At 36.4% G+C, this 21,815-nt stretch overlaps 1 long non-coding RNA gene across 1 annotated transcript; it reads left to right on the forward strand.

Moving 5' to 3' along the window:
* Positions 1-63: 63 nt before the first annotated feature.
* On the forward strand, positions 64-20,772 carry LOC143690267 (uncharacterized). The gene is made up of 3 exons (XR_013179094.1): positions 64-106; positions 15,118-15,395; positions 19,544-20,772. It is a non-coding gene; the product is annotated as an uncharacterized LOC143690267 (long non-coding RNA).
* Positions 20,773-21,815: the final 1,043 nt, after the last annotated feature.

Here is a 21,815-nt window from a genome sequence, read left to right on the forward strand (position 1 = left end):
GGTAGGGGAAGGAATTGTGATGTCAGGTCCAGAAGAAATGTTTTATTTGGTCATTGGATTCCAGGAATAGATAGGTCAGTGTTGGCAATGCAAATGGAAGAAAGAGGTAAAGCAATGCCAAAAACAAGTGTCTTTGTATAGGATGGTTTGGGTATTACATGTGAGTGTGTGTGAGTGTGTATGTGTGGGTGTATGCTTAAGCATAATTCCATGTTAGAAGAGGAAAGTACAGGTTATTCATAATTAAAATTAAAGTGTGTCAAAATGGAGTTTATGGAATGTATGACATCTGAGTTCATGCCAAATTGTGACCTTCCTGATACAAATCCTGTTTCCCTTAGATATTGCAGTAAATTTTCTTTGAAAAGGTTGTGTCAATTTGTGACTCACATCCCTTCTACCCATGTGATTTAACATCAAAATGCTGATTGGTATTTAGAAGTGCTAAGTGTCCTAGAATGAATGGTTTAAAAAGGCTCTTGAGGTATTTGTTGAGGTTGGGGGGAGAAGGGAAGGATGCCCTGAGATCACTAGGAGGCATGTTTGGAAACATTAGAGACAGTGCTAAAATATATTCCTCAGGAGATAGGGGTCAGCTGACTGCTTCTAATTGGCGGGGTGAAAAGAGTGAACTAATCACCAGAAATGAAATCTGAGGAACAATTGTGGATTGTTGACTATACAGGAGAAGACACATGAGTGGGGCAGCTGCCAAGAACTTTTCAGAAAGGAGAAAGATACATAAAGGGTTTCGTTCTCATTTGTCATTTGATATATAATGTAAAATTTTTGCTCCTTGTCTTACAAAATCTCTAAAACATGCATTTCTCATTAATGCTTTTGGAGGTGAAATTCATTTAGGAGATGGGAGAGACAAGCCTTGTTTCATGAGAAGGAACAATGTTTCAGGATTGTCTTAAGATGTTATAATAATAATAAGTAGCATTTATAAAACACTTGATGCAGCCACCCTCAAGTAAGTATTATTGCTTTTGTGATTCACAAATGTTAAGTAAAGAAAACAGAGACTTGGTAAAGTGAAGTAAAATGATATGATTGAATAACAGAAAGAAAGATTAAAATTTGAATTCAGGTCTTCAATATCTAAAACTGAAACTTTTTCTGACCACCAACAAAAGTTGTATCATTTTTGTGCATGTAAAAAGAAGCATTTGGCTATATATTAATGAATGCCCCCCTCATGTTGGGATGAAAAGAAGGGATATCTGAGGCGGGGCCAAGATGGCGGCTTAGTAAGGTACGTGCGTCTTAGTTCCTCCTCCAAAGCAACTACTAGGTGAACTGAAACAGTGCAGAACAGTTCCCGGGGCTACAGCAGGGAATGGACACACAGCGTACCCCAGTCTGGACTGGCTAGTCTGACTGCGAGACTCGGCTGCGGTGAGATCCCCGAGCGGCGCATGATTTCCCGAGCAGCGGCAGCTGTGGCGGCTGGAGCTCCTCCCTCCCTCCTTCCCAGGCTGGCTGAGAGTCTCGGAGAGGCAAGTTTCCCAAGCCGAGGCAGCCGGCGCCCCTCTTTTGCAGGCGGCTTCCTGGTCCAGCTACGAGTCTCGGATCAGAGGGCTACCCAAGCCGCGGTGGCCCTCCCCCATGGGCAGCTTCCTGGTCTGGTGGGGAATTCCCCAGGCCGCGGCGGACGGTGACCAACGCCCCTTCCCCTGCGGGCGACTTCCTGGTCCAGTGGCGAATTCCCCGGGCCCGCTGCGGCCGGCGACCAGCCACAGGGTCCCCTCAAGCTGTGGCGGCTGATGCCCCCACCACGCGCGGGCCCCCGAACCAACGGAGAGAATTGGATTGGAAATCCCCAGGCCACGGAGATCGGTGACCGGGGGGATCCCTTCCAAACACGTGAGACAAACGTGTGCCACGAGCGCCACCTACTGGGCAGGATAAGAAAAACAGAACCCAGAGATTTCACAGAAAAATCTTACAACCTTGTTGGGTCCGACACCCAGGGAAATCTGACTAAATGCCCAGACACCAGCAGCAGAAGATAACGGTCCATGCTCAGAAGATTGAGAATATGGCCCAGTCAAAGGAACAAACCAATAGTTCAAATGAGATACAAGAGCTGAGACAACTAATGCTGAATATACGAACAGAAATGGAAAACCTCTTCAAAAATGAAATCGATAAATTGAGGGAGGACATGAAGAAGATATGGGCAGAACATAAAGAAGAAATAGAAAAACTGAAAAAACAAATCACAGAACTTATGGAAGTGAAGGATAAAGTAGAAAAGATGGAAAAAACAATGGATACCTACAATGGTAGATTTAAAGAGACAGAAGATAGAATTAGTGATTTGGAGGATGGAACATCTGAATTCCAAAAAGAAACAGAAACTATCGGGAAAAGAATAGAAAAATTTGAACAGGGTATCAGGGAACTCAAGGACAATATGAACCGCACAAATATACATGTTGTTGGTGCCCCAGAAGGAGAAGAGAAGGGAAAAGGAGGAGAAAAACTAATGGAAGAAATTATCACTGAAAATTTCCCAACTCTTATGAAAGACCTAAAATTACAGATCCAAGAAGTGCAGCGCACCCCAAAGAGATTAGACCCAAATAGGCGTTCTCCAAGACACTTACTAGTTAGAATGTCAGAGGTCAAAGAGAAAGAGAGGATCTTGAAAGCAGCAAGAGAAAAACAATCCACCACATACAAGGGAACCCCAATAAGACTATGTGTAGATTTCTCAGCAGAAACCATGGAAGCTAGAAGAGAGTGGGATGATATACTTAAATTACTAAAAGAGAAAAACTGCCAACCAAGACTCCTATATCCACCAAAATTGGCCTTCAAAAATGAGGGAGAAATTAAAACATTCTCAGACAAAAAGTCACTGAGAGAATTTGTGACCAAGAGACCAGCTCTGCAAGAAATACTAAAGGGAGCACTAGAGTCAGAACCGAAAAGACAGAAGAGAGAGGTATGGAGAAGAGTGTAGAAAGAAGGAAAGTCAGATATGATATATATAATACAAAAGGCAAAATGTTAGAGGAAAATATTATCCAAACAGTAATAACACTAAATGTTAATGGACTGAATTCCCCAGTCAAAAGACATAGACTGGCAGAATGGATTAAAAAACAGGATCCTTCTATATGCTGTCTACAGAAAACACATCTTAGACCCAAAGATAAACATAGGTTGAAAGTGAAAGGTTGGAAAAAAATATTTCATGCAAATAACAACCAGAAAAGAGCAGGAGTAGCTATACTAATATCCAACAAATTAGACTTCAAATGTAAAACAGTTAAAAGAGACAAAGAAGGACACTATATACTGATAAAAGGAACAATTAAACAAGAAGACATAATAATCATAAATATTTACGCACCGAACCAGAATGCCCCAAAATACGTGAGGAATACACTGCAAACACTGAAAAGGGAAATAGACTCATATACCATAATAGTTGGAGACTTCAATTCACCACTCTCATCAATGGACAGACATCTAGACAGAGGATCAATAAAGAAATAGAGAATCTGAATATTACTATAAATGAGCTAGACTTAACAGACATTTTTAGGACATTACATCCCACAATAGCAGGATACACCTTTTTCTCAAGTGCTCATGGATCATTCTCAAAGATAGACCATATGCTGGGTCACAAAGCAAGTCTTAACAAATTTAAAAAGATTGAAATCATACACAACACTTTCTTGGATCATAAAGGAATGAAGTTGGAAATCAATAATAGGTGGAGTGCCAGAAAATTCACAAATACGTGGAGGCTCAACAACACACTCCTAAACAATGAGTGGGTCAAAGAAGAAATTGCTAGAGAAATTAGCAAATACCTCGAGGCGAATGAAAATGAAAACACAACATATCAAAACTTATGGGACGCAGCAAAGGCAGTGCTAAGAGGAAAATTTATTGCCCTAAATGCCTATATCAGAAAAGAAGAAAAGGCAAAAATGCAGGAATTAACTGTCCACTTGGAAGAACTGGAGAAAGAACAGCAAACTAATCCCAAAGCAAGCAAAAGGAAAGAAATAACAAAGATTAGAGCAGAAATAAATGAAATTAAAAATGAAAACAATAGAGAAAATCAATAAGGCCAGAAGTTGGTTCTATGAGAAAATCAATAAGATTGATGGGCCCTTAGCAAGATTGACAAAAAGAAGAAGAGAGAGGATGCAAATAAATAAGATCAGAAATGGAAGAGGAGACATAACTACTGACCTCACAGAAATAAAGGAGGTAATAACAGGATACTATGAACAACCCTACACTAATAAATACAACAATTTAGATGAAATGGACGGGTTCCTGGAAAGACATGAACAACCAACTTTGACTCAAGAAGAAATAGATGACCTCAACAAACCAATCACAAGTAAAGAAATTGAATTAGTCCTTCAAAAGCTTCCTAAAAAGAAAAGTCCAGGACCAGACGGCTTCACATTTGAATTCTATCAAACATTCCAGAAAGAATTAGTACCAACTCTCCTCAAACTCTTCAAAAAAATCGAAGCGGAGGGAAAACTACCTAATTCATTCTATGAAACCAACATCACCCTCATACCAAAACCAGGCAAAGATATTACAAAAAAAGAAAACTACAGGCCAATCTCTCTAATGAATATAGATGCAAAAATCCTCAATAAAATTCTAGCAAATCGTATCCAACAACACATTAAAAGAATTATACATCATCACCAGGTAGGATTCATCCCAGGTATGCAAGGATGGTTCAACATAAGAAAATCAATGAATGTAATACACCATATCAACAAATCAAAGCAGAAAAATCACATGATCATCTCAATTGATGCAGAGAAGGCATTTGACAAGATTCAACATCCTTTCCTGTTGAAAACACTTCAAAGGATAGGAATACAAGGGAACTTCCTTAAAATGATAGAGGGAATATATGAAAAACCCACAGCTAATATCATCCTCAATGGGGAAAAATTGAAAACTTTCCCCCTAAGATCAGGAACAAGACAAGGATGTCCACTATCATCACTATTATTCAACATTGTGTTGGAGGTTCTAGCCAGAGCAATTAGACAAGAAAAAGAAAACAAGACATCAAAATTGGAAAGGAAGAAGTAAAACTATCACTGTTTGCAGATGATATGATACTATATGTTGAAAACCCGGAAAAATCCACAACAAAACTACTAGAGCTAATAAATGAGTATAGCAAAGTAGCAGGCTACAAGATCAACATTCAAAAATCTCTAGCATTTCTATACACTAGCAATGAACAAGCTGAGGGGGAAATCAAGAAACGAATCCCATTTACAATTGCAACTAAAAGAATAAAATACCTAGGAATAAATTTAACTAAAGAGACAAAAAACCTATACAAAGAAAACTACAAAAAACTGTTAAAAGAAATCACAGAAGACCTAAGTAGATGGAAGGGCATACCGTGTTCATGGATTGGAAGACTATATATAGTTAAGATGTCAGTCCTACCTAAATTGATCTACAGATTCAATACAATACCAATCAAAATCCCAACAACTTATTTTTCAGAAATAGAAAAACCAATAAGCAAATTTATCTGGAAGGGCAGGGTGCCCCGAATTGCTAAAAACATCTTGAGGAAAAAAAACGAAGCTGGAGGTCTTGCGCTGCCTGACTTTAAGGCATATTATGAAGCCACAGTGGTCAAAACAGCATATTGGCATAAAGATAGATATATCGACCAATGGAATCGAATAGAGTGCTCAGATATAGACCCTCTCATCTATGGACATTTGATCTTTGATAAGGCAGTCAAGCCAATTCACCTGGGACAGAACAGTCTCTTCAATAAATGGTGCCTAGAGAACTGGATATCCATATGCAAAAGAATGAAAGAAGACCCATATCTCACACCCTACACAAAAGTTAACTCAAAATGGATCAAAGATCTAAACATTAGGTCTAAGACCATAAAACAGTTAGAGGAAAATGTAGGGAGATATCTTATGAATCTTACAATTGGAGGCAATTTTATGGACCTTAAACCTAAAGCAAGAGCACTGAAGAAGGAAATAAATAAATGGGAACTCCTCAAAATTAAACACTTTTGTACATCAAAGAACTTCATCAAGAAAGTAGAAAGACAGCCTACACAATGGGAGACAATATTTGGAAACGACATATCAGATAAAGGTCTAGTATCCAGAATTTATAAAGAGATTGTTCAACTCAACAACAAAAAGACAGCCAACCCAATTGCAAAATGGGAAAAAGACTTGAATAGACACCTCTCAGAGGAGGAAATACAAATGGCCAAAAGGCACATGAAGAGATGCTCAATGTTCCTGGCCATTAGAGAAATGCAAATCAAAACCACTATGAGATATCATCTCACACCCACCAGAATGGCCATTATCAACAAAACAGAAAATGACAAGTGCTGGAGAGGATGCGGTGAAAGAGGCACACTTATCCACTGTTGGTGGGAATGTCAAATGGTGCAACCACTGTGGAAGGTAGTTTGGCGGTTCCTCAAAAAGCTGAATAGAGAATTGCCATACGACCCAGCAATACCATTGCTGGGAATCTACTCAAAGGAATTAAGGGCAAAAACTCAAACGGACATTTGCACACCAATGTTTATAGCAGCGTTATTTACAATTGCAAGGAGATGGAAACAGCCAAAATGTCCATCAACAGATGAGTGGCTAAACAAACTGTGGTATATACATACGATGGAATATTATGCAGCTTTAAGACAGGATAAAATTATGAAGCATGTAATAACATGGATGGACCTAGAGAACATTATGCTGAGTGAGTCTAGCCAAAAACTAAAAGAGAAATACTGTATGGTCCCAATGATGTGAATCGACATTCGAGAATAAACTTGGAATATGTCATTGGTAACAGAGTTCAGCAGGAGTTAGAAACAGGGTAAGATAATGGGTAATTGGAGCTGATGGGATACAGACTGTGCAACAGAACTAGATACAAAAACTCAAAAATGGACAGCACAATAATACCTAATTGTAAAGTAATCATGTTAAAACACTGAATGAAGCTGCATCCGAGCTATAGGTTTTTGTTTTGTTTTGTTCTTACTATTATTACTTTTATTTTTTTTCTCTATATTAACATTCTATATCTTTTTTGGTTGTGTTGCTAGTTCTTCTAAACCGATGCAAATGTACTAAGAAATGATGATCATGCATCTATGTGATGATGTTAAGAATTACTTATTGCATATGTAGAATGGTATGATTTCTAAATGTTGGGTTAATTTCTTTTTTTCCGTTAATTAATAAAAAAAAAAAAGAAGGGATATATGGCAAATTTGAAATCTCTCTAGCATAAATATTCTAGTGGGATAGAAAAGAAAGTTTTGTGAATAAATCGTTTTTTTAATGTATCAGCTGAAAAGCACTGAATATTTTAGAAAATAATCAGGTCAACTATTTGACATTTGAAGAAGACAAAAGGACTCAGCTAAAGATAATATCTATACAGTGCATGCCCTATATAAATATCCATAACATCAAGAGACAAATTCAAAGAGACAACAAAAGAATGAAGGAGTCAGGGAAACCAGACTAACAGTGGGAGTGAAAATAAATCTTTCTTTAAACCCAGTAAGAGAGAAGAATCCTGATGTAAAAAGGATATTGGTTATGAAATGAATATAGTCATAGCCAAAGAATACTCAAGAGAAGAAAATCACAGGTTAACAAGTAAGACTCACACACTGAAGATTTTAGACATTAGCTGTGACTATAGGCATACTTCAATTACCAAAAAAAAAAAAAAAAAAAGTATTTCACCTTATAGAATTTTGTATAAACAGACCACAGGAAGTATTTTCCAAAGGATATTTGTTGAAAGGAAGTTACAATCTAGGTGTGATAAAAGGGTCACTGGCTTTTGTGTACTGCCAAGGTTTGAGGGCAAGGCAGGCAGGAGTCTGATTTAAGGATAGAAAAATTTCCAAATTGGGGTCACAATGACTAAAAGCCAGAAACATGCCTTGAACAACAAAGAACCGTAAACTAGGTTCACTGACAATCTCAGTAATTTTCAAGATGAAAATGGCGGGCCACAGGGAAAGAAAAGGTCACGTAACATGTGAAGTTAAGGCAAATACTCTCTAAGAAATTCAGCGCACAGTTACCAAGGTGACTGCCCAGGAAAGGTTCTGTGGAGGTATTATAATAATATGACTGAACAAAATAAATGAAAACATACGTCACAGTACAGGGAGTTTTTGTTTGTTTTCTGGTGTGCCAAATTGTGTGCATGTACCTTGCCAGTTGGCTGACTCGGGTTAAGGATGCAACTTCCAGTCATAAAAGAATAGGAAGCTAATTGCTCCCCGTTGGTAGTAAACTTGGATCCAGTACAAAAGCCTCATTCTGCATTGAAGGCTTCCTTGGAGCTCCTCAACACCTGACCTTAGTCTTCTGGCACTTAACACTGTAGCCGTTTAGGACAGCATAAGAGGAACAGGGTGGTTACAACCTAAGAAGGTGCCATTATATATACACATATACCAGAGATCAGGAAATGATTGCTTCTGGGCCATGTCTGATCTAACACTTATTTTTGTACAGCCTGCAAGCTAAAAATGGGTTTTACATTTTTAAATGACTAGGGAAAAAAGGTAAAAAAAAAAAAAAAAAAAAAAGAACAACTAAATGACATAAAATATTACATGAACTTCAAATTTCATTTTCACCAATTTGGGTTTTTGTTTGTTTGTTTGTTTTTTGGCATGGGCATGTACCGGGAATCAAACCTGGGTGTCCAGCATGGCAGATGAGGATTCTGCCACTGAGCCACCATCATTAATTTGTTTTTAAACATTTTTTAATTAGTTTTTATTTCTTTAGAACATAGGCACATGCATTTGTTTGCATATCGTGCATGGCTGTTTTCATAGTCTGGGTGTGATAAAAGGGCAGAGTTGATTGAGTAGTTGGAACCAAATCCACAGGGCCTGCAAAGCCCAAAAGGTCCTTTACAGAAAACAGTAGTCCTTTCAACCAGACAAATGTGCATATTTTGAATGTTATGAATTACAGGGCTAATTTCATTTCATAATGCCATTTTTTATTGAGATTCCTTTGTCCCACAGCAGTTTATCTTGTGGCAAACTGGAAATTTCCTAGAGAGAGGTTTGTATCAACCATAGTTCCTTGCACAGAGGAGCCACTCAATAAATGTTTATTAAATAAATAACTACCATAAATAATTCAATGTAATTATTCAGCAAGTACCTGTTATAAGTCAATTCTGAAAAATACACAGTATCAGATAGGTTGCTTTGACATTAAAGAAATGATGACATTGGCAGAACATTTGAGGAGTTCCTAATTTAATGAGGGAAACAATACAAATTCAATACTAGGATCTATGTAACACTACTGAGGAATATGTTAGTTAAGGAACAAAATGATTGTTAGAAGCATAGACTTCATTATGATAATAGTAAGCATTAATCATCATCATAATAAATAAAAGTTCTTACAAGCTTGCTATATGCCAGGTACTTGACTAAATCCTAGATATGTGTTGCTTCACGACATAACACACACAGAAAATAATATTACCATTCTCATTTTAAGGATGATAAAGACTTGCTTTTAAAAGTTACTGAAATTGAATCCAAACAACTCATTTTTCTTAAAATTATTTTTAGGGGAGATGTTTGAACTTGGCACACAATAACTGTTTGATAAGTATTAATTCTGAATCTGGAAATAAGCTAAGGGAGTTTAAAAGAAGGAGTAGTAAATATAGATTTGAGAGATCAAGAAGAGTTTTCTAAAGAAGGATTTAACCCATGTCTTAAAGAACGGGAATAATTTGTACAGGCCAAAAAAAAAAGGAGAAAGTCCCTTAGTGGGGTAGGGATTGGGTGGGTTTAAAGAGCAAAGGCTTCCTGTAAGGGTGTGGTTGGACTAATAACAGGATTCTACTTTAATTAACTGAAGAATCAAAGGAGTAAATTTGTATGTACAATTTCAGAATAGAATGATACCCTTTCTTATCAGCTATGTTTCATTTGCTAAATTTCTGTGTCAAAATATTTTGGGTAAGGGGTAAAGGTATCCTATATTTTTTGCCCCAGATGTTATACAAACGATGAAAGCAGAAGAGAAAGTAGTTTCCCTTTTATTCCACCGTATTTCAAAGGAAGAATATAAAAATAGATCAGTGGCGCATCAACATCATTAAAATCAGCAGCAGGAGTTGCAAAATGAATTAGTGCAATCACGAGGCTGCTTAAGGTGTTAGGAGCCAGAGAATATTTAAAACAAAGCTTCCACCCCTCAACTCAGGGTAAAGCTGGTGCACCTAACCTAGCTCAAACTTCCTTCATATTAAAAACAAAACCCACAGAACTAGTTTCTACTTCAAGTCTTCATCTCATTAGAATTTACACTTCAAGGCACAAGGTGAAGAGAAAGGCACTTACGATAATTACATCTTTTCACCCGTGGTGTATCACCTTCTTTTTATTTCAGTGGGCAATCTAATTCAACGATCTAAAAGAATTTATTACCAACATAGTGTAAGACAAGATGATGATATTCTCAGATGTAAGTTGTTCACAATTGTATGATGCAAGGTCTGTGGAAACAAAAGCAGAGTTTGTGACTATCTCACCTGTGTGATTTCAGGTACGCAGCAGCCCTGAAACCACCGCCTGCCAATAAACGACCAGAATTGTTTCTACCCATTGCATGCCATAGTAACGCGCTATTCCTCTATTTTAATTCTGGTTGCTCCATAGCTATTTATTTTCATGTGCATCTTGCCAGCTAGACTGTGGCCTCCTTGAGAGGTGCTTCCCATGCATTATTTCATTTAATCTTTACTCCCTCATAAAAGCTATGTTAACAGTAACGTGCAGTTAAGACATAAGAAAACTAGGGCTCAGAGAGGTTGAGCCTTACCAGTAGTGACTCAGGTAATAAAACACCGAGCCAGGATTAATACCTGGATCTGACTCCAAAACACTCAAATGTTTCAATTTTTGTTGATGTTTTCTATGTCTCCCATACACCTTCCACTTAAGCCAACATACTGCTTTGCCTGTCATGAATGTTTTTTTTAATTGAATTATTGAAATAAACAGTCCAATAATGGCGGATGTCCATCACTTTTATCATAGTATGAATACTCTAAAACCTATTTGTGCATAGACTAAGAAAGAAAAATATTGAGATATCCAAGCAGGAGTGGGGATAATATTATAAACAAGCTTTAACTACTTGAGCATTTTCCACAAAGGTTATAGCAATACGGCAATACTTGCAAATATCCCACTGCTTGATATACTGCGTACTATTATTCAAATATTACTTGATGCAGGACTTCTGCGGTTTTGTGATATGCTCTAAGAAAAAGATAATTTAAGAGTTTATTTTTAAGGGTGGTGTGACGGTGGCTCAGTGGCAGAATTCTCTCCTGCCACACCAGAGACCCAGGTTCGATTCCTGGTGCTGGCCCATGCAGAACAAAAAAAAAAAAGAAAAGAAAAGAAAAAAATTGATTTTCAGGCCAATGTCCAATAGGCAATATCCAACTTTAGGTTGATATAGTAGTGTTTGAGTTAATATACAAGGAAAAATATAACCAGTTAAGTTCCTTTGATGGATGGAACTTTATGGTGTTGTGATTTTACAATTGCTATTTTATTCTTGTTCTCTGGCTACTGATTTTTTTAGCTAGCTCATTTTATTAACTTTTATTTTGCTTACTAAAATAATAAACTACATATACATGCAGGGTATTTTCTATCATGATTTCATGTGTCTGCAATGTATTTCAATAATAGGATGTGCAAATTTTGATGCCTCCGCCTATGTTATTTTTTTTTCCCAAATCAACCTGAGCCATTTGACCATTTTCAATTTTCCTGATCTTTCTATGGATGTATTTAGATGTAAGTGAGTAGCTGTATGCTTCTCCCTGCAACCTCACTACCAGGTAGTGCTTTATGATAAAAGCCAGGTGTCTCACATCATATATTAATTAGTGAGGGCAGGCCACGGTGACTTAGCAGGCAGAGTTCTCCCTGCCATTCATTCAGGAGACCTGGGTTCTGGTTCCCACGTTAAAAAAAAGAGTTATATATGTATATATTAATTAGTGAGCAGGCACAAAAACAGTCATATAATATTTTCTGTAAAGTAAGTAAAGTCTATGCACTTTCGTAGTTTTAGGTTTTCTGATAAAGTCCTTGTACTGAAAGCTCATTCTGATGCAGCTAAGCACCCCAAAATGTCACTAGACAACCTATTGATCAAGCAAAATTAAATTTATTAGCTATCACTTCATGAAGAGAAAACACTGCCTTGACAGAGTCTTAGATGGGTCTGAAGAGGTAAAAAGGATAAAGTAAGAAGTGAGAGATTTATATGGTTTTGTTGTCTGAGTCCAAGCTGCCTGAGGCAGGTGTTTCAAGGTGGAAAACTGGTTGAGATTGGGCAAAGTTGTGATATAAGAGTTGAAGATTGGTGGCCACAGAAGGGTGAGGATCTTGACACAAGTCTCTATAAGTAAAGTGTTGTTTAGTGAGTTTGCACAGATGAACAGACTGTTGTTCCTGGCAAGTTTATCTGAAGGGGTTTCCCAAGGCAGATAGGTCAGTCATTTGGTTGACAGTCTTTTATTTTCAAGATTTTCCAGCAAAAACAGGAAAGTCATATTGGCATAGGTATTATAGATGTTGGCAAGGATGCTCTCAGTTCTCAGGGCGTATTCTCTTGGCTGGATCAACTAATCTCAGCAGATCAGTCTATGGAGACCCTCCTTAAGTAAAGAGATGGCTTGCTCTATAGAGTTCATGCATTTCTTGGAAGGTTGCTGGCTGTTGAGGCCCTTCAGATCCACTTCCTTCATTCAAGAAGCAACAAAGCTTGGTCCACATTTCAGGTCGTCCCAAATGAACACCATCCATTCCACAAACAAACATTACTTCTATTTCTTAAACTGATTTACATTTACATAACAGTTTTTGAAGGACTAGCTGTGGCCATCTTTGACATGTGTACTTCTATTAAGTACTTAAATTCTTTCAAAACCTGAGTGACTGCCTGATGTGAATTTACTCCTTTGAACAATTACCCCTGGAGTATAAATTCACTTCATTTAAACACACACCTATTGCTATCACTGAACATTAAAGTTATTTATAGACAATATAAAACTTGTAACTTTATGTAAGTGTGAAGTTAGAAAGTATATGGCATTAATAAAATTAGAGTTGTAAGTGGGTGTCCTGCTGATGGTGAGTAAATCCAATAGCCTCAGTTATTCTAATATGTTATTTTTGCAGTCATATTTAAGAAAATATTTACCATCAAATGCTAACTAAAACTCTGCATGCATGTCAGTCATGCCATGTAGGTTTTTTTTTTTCCTGAACATTTCAAAGAAAGTTCAGACATCATGACACTTAAGACTTTTATACTTAAGCATACATGTTCTATGAATAGGATCACCTCTAAAATAACTACAAAGTTATTACCCCATCCAAGACAATCATTACTAATTCACTAGTATCATCCTCAAGGTGATTTTCAAATTTTAACAGGGATTTTAAATATTATTTTGCAATAATTGATATGCAGAATTTAAACAAATTCTAATTAAATTGTTCCATATCAATATTTGAAATCATATATACACATTTTATTGTCATAACCACTTCTCTGTGTGAGTTGTAAAGAAAGAATTTTTGGAATATTAAATATTTGAAGAAATCTACTTAAAAATTAAATCAGTGGCACTAACTATTGAATGGTAAAAGCTCATAATTGTAATTGGCATTATACCTCATGGAAAATGAAAAGTCTTGACATGCATATCATTTGAATGCATTCTAGATTCCCATTTCAAAAATTTGTATGCCTTTTATATTGTAATCAATCAATATGATTTCCTTCTTTTTAGGAGGAATAAAAAGAAAATATCTAATTTTATTCTATTTAATCTTCTTAATTTAAAATTGAGCTAACAATCTGATGCTTTGGTGTCATATTCTTTAGTAACTGACTTTTATTCTAATTTTAACCCTACCTGAGATGTTCAGAAAGATTAATTAAACTTTTCAATTACTTTTTCAAGATGATCTATTATAGAATGGTCTTCTACTCAAAATTCGATTTCAATTTAGAGACCAAGGGTGCCAAAATACACACCAAGAGGATGTGAAAAAATTTATTACTCACATAATAAGGCTTTCTGGGGAAAGCAGAGGGATCTCCCCAGTTGATCTAAAAACGGGTTAGCCAGAGGACTGGTTTAGGGTTTTTAGAGTGATTAGAGTTTGGGACTGGGTTGAAGATTCCTGCGCCTGCATGGTTTGTACCTCTTGCCAGTGTCAAAAAAGGAGAGTAGCCAAGCTTTGTCACCCGTTTGCCCAGGTATGGGGCAGAAGGGAAGGAGACAGAAGTGAGGCTTAAAAGCTATCAGCAAACATTGAATGACAGAGTCAGCCTCTTTATTACACATAATAAGTAGGTACTTTGGTGAAGATGATTCTTCTTGTCATCTACGCTAGGTCTCACAGTCTCTGAACAGAGTGTAAACGCTCTGGCTTAAAATTTCAATTTTTTTTCTTTCTTTTTAATGGGCGTTCCATGCTGAAGAATAAAGAGGATAAGAAATTTTCCTAAATGAATTTACTCCTGCGGTTTATCTTCCTCAGAGTCTTAAGGAAAAGGAAGGTTCTTTGTTTTTTGTTTTTTGTTTTTAATCACCCCCTCAGTAAGCATTTCAATGACCAAATTTCAAACTCAGTGATTTAAATAATGTACTTTCATTTATGCACCTTGTAAATTCATAGGAAATTTATATGTGGACCAAACTACTGATCCCAATTAGTTCCTTTGTTATTAGTACCAAGAAAAATATTACTATTTTTAAAAACGTGTTTTCAAAAACTGTGAGTTGGCTTGCGTTTGAGGGTTTTCATTGGGCAGTATGTCAACTAGACAAACAGTATTGATTTAAAAGGAAAATAAAAGGAGCACAGACTATTAAGTTGGTTTAGTAACAGATTTTTATAAAACTCAGATTGACATTATCCCATACCCCTATATACGAGAGGTAATTCTAAACAAATGTGATTTCTTTTTTAAAACAAAGAAGACTGACATCTACCAGGCTCTGAGGAAGAAGCCAAAGATTGCAACCAGAGAGCTGGATCACACCATGCAAATGTGAAGATGCATGCTCTATTGAAGCTTATTAGAAAGAGAAAATAACAACTGAAAATATTCATTAAACAGAAGTCTGGTTTGGGAGAGCAGAGCGAAAGGAATAGAAGCAGTTCCTGTGACAGCTGTGATGATGGGACAGATAGCAGGGCTCTTCAGCCAACAACTCTTTTGATCAGATAACAACAAAGAAGAATTTTCCATCAGGTACATGTCACCTCCCCTCTGTTTCACACCCTGGCGTTTTGTTGAAATATTTCACTGGAAGCTCCAGTTTTCCTGCTAAAGAAACTAAATTCGTTGTGTGCAGCTACTTCACACTTTTCAATTATGTTTTTGCAGCTACATAAACATGGAAGTAGCAGGAAATGGAGAACCTACCCAGAATAGTTCTGTACTTTGCTTCTTTAAGCTATATTCCATTAAAAATAAAAAAGGCATCCTATTTTGAATATTTTATGCAAACTAGAAATAAACTATTCTGATTTTGTTAGCTGAAAAATTAGAGAAGATAAGGCCAAGCAAAATTACTGAATTATTTTAGAACATTAAGCCATAAAAGGGAATTATCTATAGGATAGTGGTTAAGGCATGGCTCTGGCCCCAGAATATTTGGGTTCAAATCTGTATCTACCACATTGCTATTAGTTTGAGCAAATGCCTTAGTTTCTTTTCTTTTTTGCATTTGTGGATATTTTTGCTTAAAAAGCCAGTGAAAATTTTACAAAAGACTTTGATGGCAAAACTTATGTCACTATTGAATAAACAGAGATGTGTTATTTTAGCATCATTTCTTTGAGGAGAACCATCCCAAAATGGGATGAGATCTCTTCAAACTAAATTTTGAAAACTAAATTTCTGAGAGCTTCAGTTTCCCTGACTGAACGCTGAGCCCATTAGAACCTACCTCATTGGGATATTGAGATGACTGAATCAGAAAAAAAAAATCATAAATGTATTAAAAAGTGGCCTGATACCTACCATTGTCTTATTATTATCATTATAACTAACACTGTATTTTTACTAGTATAATGGGAAACATCATTTCCTGTAACATTCCTATATACTTTCTGTAAATGCTACATGCACTTTACTTATAACACGGGACCCAAACTAAGGCCCTGCCAATGTTTTTCCAAGTTGTCACTGTCTTCTGTTTCTGAATTTAGAACATGTTATTTTTTGGGGGGTGCATGGTCCGGGAATCAAACCCAGGTCTCCCGCATGGAAGGTGAGCATTCAACCACTGAACCACCCGTGCACCCTGAATTAGGAACAGTTTTTATTCCAGTAAAATGATATTACCCTTTGTGGCAGAATCTCCTTTCTGGCCATAAACCACATTTACTCCTTTTTTTTTTGTCACACAGTTGGACCATGGTTTTCAGCATCCTCAACAATGCGGGTGTGACAACGTAACCGAGATAAGGTTCTCAGAGCAGCAGTGATGACCCCCCACCACATTCAGGCCAGGGTCCTAAAACCTTATCCTCTTGTTTTTTTCCATGCTATTGGCTTCAATCCATGATTGAAGGTGGAAGGACCAGAAAATGGAAGGAGACAGGCTCTAAACCATTCTTGGTAGAGGACTGTCCACCTATCAGGTGTACTTCTTTGAACCTACCTGATGGATAACTGAAATCCATTGTACTCATACATTCTGGGGTACCTCTATTACGGCAACTGTTATTTTCTTATCTCAATTACCACTTAAAGATAGAAAAATCTCATCTATATGTACAGTGATTCAAAGTCAGAACAAATATCGAAAGTGATCTGCAGTCTGACAAAGTCTTATGTAAGTCACTCCTAAACTAATTATTATCAATATAAGAATCCAAAAATCTTGTTTTTTTTTTCCCCCTTACATTTTAAAACTGTATTTTCACATGGGGTGAATCTAGCTGATGACTGGATTTTATCTTCTGTTAATTTTTACGAGTAATCAAAAGCTGATATGTAAATGATGCTGAAAGTAGAAATCATATTCTATAAAACATCAGTTCTCATTAAGTTTTATCTGGGTAGGCAAAATGAATTTCTGAAAAGTATATGAGGCTTAGAATCAGCCAGATTCAGGTTTAAATCCGTGGCCCAACATTTCTTTTTTGCTTACTAAATCTGTTATTCAATCTACAAAATGGGAATATTAACAGTCACTTCCCCATAAGAATAATCACGGCATCTAATGAAGAAAATAAAGATAAAATATGTTAATGTGAAATAAAAATACATAAAAATGGGATCATATAAAAATAGATGGGAGAGGGGCGGTGCGATGGTAGCTCGGTGGCAGAATTCTCACCTCCATGCGGAAGACCGGGGTTCAATTTCCGATGCCTGCCCATGCAAAAAAAAAAAAATACATGGGAGAAAGGATTTAGCATTTACTGAGCATTTCTGCTGTGTGAAGCACTGTGCTAAAACTGTCTTTCAAGCTGCTATTTCATTTGATAGCCCCTATAACACTCTGGTAGTTTATCAGTTCGAATTTATTCAGGAAAGCAGACCATCTCCACATGCTATAGGGAAAGAAAGTGTAGTATAATACCTAAGGCTTGACAATTATGGGAGGAGCTGAAGGAAGAGAGTAGAGGTCAAACAGGTTATGGCTAGAAGATAAGAGACACTGTCACTCATGTCTTTACTCAATCATTGGCCGTGTGGAAAAGCTGGCTCTCAGAAGTGGGAACACAGAATGACAGTTGAAGGAAACATCTGCAAAGCTATAGTGCCTGATCAAGCAATCTCACCTGATAAAACCACCACATCTGCCCATATCTGTTTCTTCTCCTTAACCACCAAGAAAAACAAATTCTAGAAAAAAAAGAAAACAATTTCCACCTCCTTAGTTGGGACTGATGGCACTGATGCTGAGTTGGCAACAGAAAATACAAAATAACTAGATAATAGTTTTACAGTATTATAGGTATGGAAGGTCAGAATAAGTTATAGTGGAAACAAACATATTTTTGTTTGGCATTAATGGCATTTCAGTTATTTCATAAAGTACTTTACAAAGGATAGTGTGTAAAATTTAGAGAGCAAAGTGTGCACTAAATCTCTCACCCCCAGGACAGAATCTAAGCACAGTGTACAAACTTTACAACCAGCAATGAAGGCCATGTTTGTAGCAGACGAAGGTGGAAATGCCAATGTGTTCTTATTACACTCCTATCTTCATGGTTTCTTGTGCAGAAAGTATGGTGTCACACAAAAAGGAATGATCTAGAATAGGCTGGAGTTGACAATTTAGCTCTGAGATATTTAGAAATCAACTTTTCCTGAAAAGAAGTTGAGATGGAAAGTGTGCTATTTAGTAGAGGTTAATAATTTAAAAAATCACTACATTTCCTTGTGATGACCCCCAAATTATAAGAACTCTTGTAAAGTATTGAAAATTTAAAATAGGTGTCCCTTTTTCCTGAAAAGATGTGAAAGAATTTGTCAAGCTTTTTTGTGTTGTTTTTCCTCCTTTCCTGGGGAGCTTTAAAGATGGTGGTGATTTTCCTTTTTGATTAAAATTTCCTGTTTCTGCTTGTAACAAATTGTAATGTCAGTGCATTTTATTTAGATTTTAAAAAGTCAAATGATTGGACTATTTATTAATATCTATATCTGTGAGATCTGTTTTTGTTTGTTTGTTTGTTTTGGAGCATGGTCTGGAAATCGAACCCGGGTCTCCCGCATGAGAGAAAGTCATTCTCACCACTGAGCCACCCGTGCACCTGAGATCTGTTTATTTGAAAGAAAGTTTTATATAAGTGAAAGGAAGTTTTATATAAGTGAAAGGAAAGGCATGGCATTCTGCCAAGACAGGTTACTGAGGGCCAACAGCATTCCAATGAAGACAAATCTATTTAGGAAAATGTTACATTACAGCCCCAAAATTTATAAATCTATTTTTCAGTGATGTAAGGATACGAGGTTAGAAAAAAGTGTGTTTTTTAATTGACATTTGTTTGAAAATAGCAATTTCAAAGAATTTGAGAAATATTTTCATCTATGCGAGCTTTATTTTACTTATTTAGTCACACATTCATGTATTTATTGAAAATTAGCCATGCTATCCACCAACTTACAGCATCATTTGCATACTCATCTTCACAGCAAAAGCACTCAAAAGTGTTGTCTACCCTGACATCAGCAACTCAATTTTTTTCTCTCTTTGACCTACGCCATTTGAACTTATCAAGCACCCATTGGAATTAGTTTTGTTAAAGTTAAGAATGACTTAGAGGTTTCTAATTTCATTGCTTCCTCCCTCTCCTCATTTTATGCATTTTCTGAATAGCATGCAAAATAGTAGACCACATCCTTTCTGAAACAGCCTTTTTTTTTCTTTTTGCTTCAAGGAAATGAGACAAGACACTACCAGTCTGTTCGCTCTTCTGAAGTCCTTCCCTGGATCCTAAAGCAAAAGATACTAAAGTTTATGGTCTTCTTTTCACAATTTTGAGTTTTTGCTAAGAAGTGGTTGCCTGCCTGGCAGAAACGACATTCCCCAGCTCATTTCTGGGTATGGCCATATTGTTAGTTCTCACCCTTGGATCCTGAGAGAAGGTGATGTGTGTCACTTTGAAGAAGTGTTGTGTATACTCATACTTCTGGTGAGAAGGCTTTGGGGAATTTGGATCCAGAAGATAATAGGAACTTTGGTCTCTGAAACATTAAATGGAGGAAGGCCATTTGCAGACCAGCAACTGCAGACTTAAATACAGATTGGAATTTATGTAAAGGGAGATTTCCATTCAAAATACAGAAGAGTTCTTAAAGAGCAAAGTTATCCTCACTAAAAAATTAATGCAGTCTTATTTTTTTTCCAATCTTTAGACTTTTCAAGAATGGACAGAAAGAGCTGTTTTACCTTTCCTTCTCAAAATAGCATTGAAAATTCTGCTTCTTAGTCATTTAAATTGCTTTTTTTTTCTGGGTAATGTTAAGAGGTCTTTTCTTTTTGATTTTGTAATGGATGAGAACTTAAACTGTTCATCATCTTTGAAGTGCAGTTATGGTACTAGCTATGTGAATGCAAAAAAACTAAAGCATTAGTGGCCTTGGAGATACCATAGCAGCTTAAATTTAGCCCAGAAGAAGCTGAGGTTTAAGAACATCACTTAGAGATTTAGACAATGAGAATTTTGGTAATGATAAAGATGCACTATCAATCACGTTTCCTAAACTGTGCAGTCTCTGGAAGTTCTTCTATCATGTCAAGAAATGTGAAAAAGAAAGAAAAAAATGCAAAACAAAGACTGGAAATGGATGTCTCAATAGCTATAATAAGTGAAAGTTGAGTTAAATTAAGCAATAGTAATGATATTAAAGAAATGGGAAAGCCGTAAACAAAGACATGAACATGAGACTTGGCAATGAAATGAAACTTTTTTGGTTCTTCTGTTCCCAAAGGCATATATAATAAAAGAGCTATTTTTATATATTGCATGCAAACTAGCACTGCAGGAGTCTACCCTCCTAACTGGAATCTGGCTCAGGAACTGAACTAATATTATTCTGTTGCAATAAAGCAGATTGATCATTACCTCTGGCCATCAGAGGTATTCCTGATCAAGAAAGCATTCCTGATAACTCAGCAGAATACACTGCTCACATTTGGATGATACATCTGTCTGAGAACCCATCTTTTTGTAACCTACAGAACATTCCTTTCACATTAACGTCGTCTAGATTGAAAATGACAACCTACTTTTTACAACTCTTTCTTTTCTATCTTTCTACAATTTTCTAAAGACTCATTTTTTATTATTTCATTTATTTTGGATGTTTCAGTTTTCATATTTGCATTCATTGACTTTCATTCCAGTTCCAATTCCACATTGATGGCCTATAGGGTATTGTGTGATAACATGTTGATGCTAATGAACATGAAAAAGAATCCTTCAGTTTGTAGTAATTGTCCACAAGTAGACTGTTTAATTTAAAAGTAGACCCTTTTCAATTTTGTACATTCTCCATTTTCCTTGAGTCACTTTTTTCCCATTGTCCAAGTCATTTTTGTTTTCCTGATCACTTTCTAGCAGATGATAAAGAAAATAAGTATATGTGAGTTGAGTCTTCCAAATTGAAAATCAATTTTCTGAAAAAGGAACATTTCTGTTAATCAACTAGGTGCCTCCCTAAACACCCCAAATATTTGAAACTAGCTTATCTGAATTTGTCAGTGGTAATAGTAGGTAACGATAAGAAAGAGACAGGGTAAACAGACACAAAATATATATTACAGTATATTCTGTTCCATAAAATTGTGAAATTTAAATTTCTGTCTTTTGTATTTTCCATTTCCATGACATGTAGTTTATGAATTCCTTTATGCCCTCTTTCACCATAGCAAATCTTTCTCCTTTCAATGTTTCTTATAATTCCCAGCCAGATTAATCTTTCTAAAAAACTACTCCAATAAGATCATGCGAGGAATCAAAATAAGATCTTTAAAGAAAATAAGATATATATTTATCTGCCTAGAAGAGAAACTCCAAGCTACTTAAACTGAAACTGAAGGAACTGGTTAATCAAACTTGCCTTGCCTTTCTAGAGCAAATCCCATTCTTTTCTTATGCAAACTTCCTCCCCAAGCCAGGCTGATTTATTTGGTGTCTTACTTTGCTG

The sequence above is a fragment of the Tamandua tetradactyla genome, chromosome 7 (assembly GCF_023851605.1).
Source record: "Tamandua tetradactyla isolate mTamTet1 chromosome 7, mTamTet1.pri, whole genome shotgun sequence".
Taxonomy (NCBI): domain Eukaryota; kingdom Metazoa; phylum Chordata; class Mammalia; order Pilosa; family Myrmecophagidae; genus Tamandua; species Tamandua tetradactyla.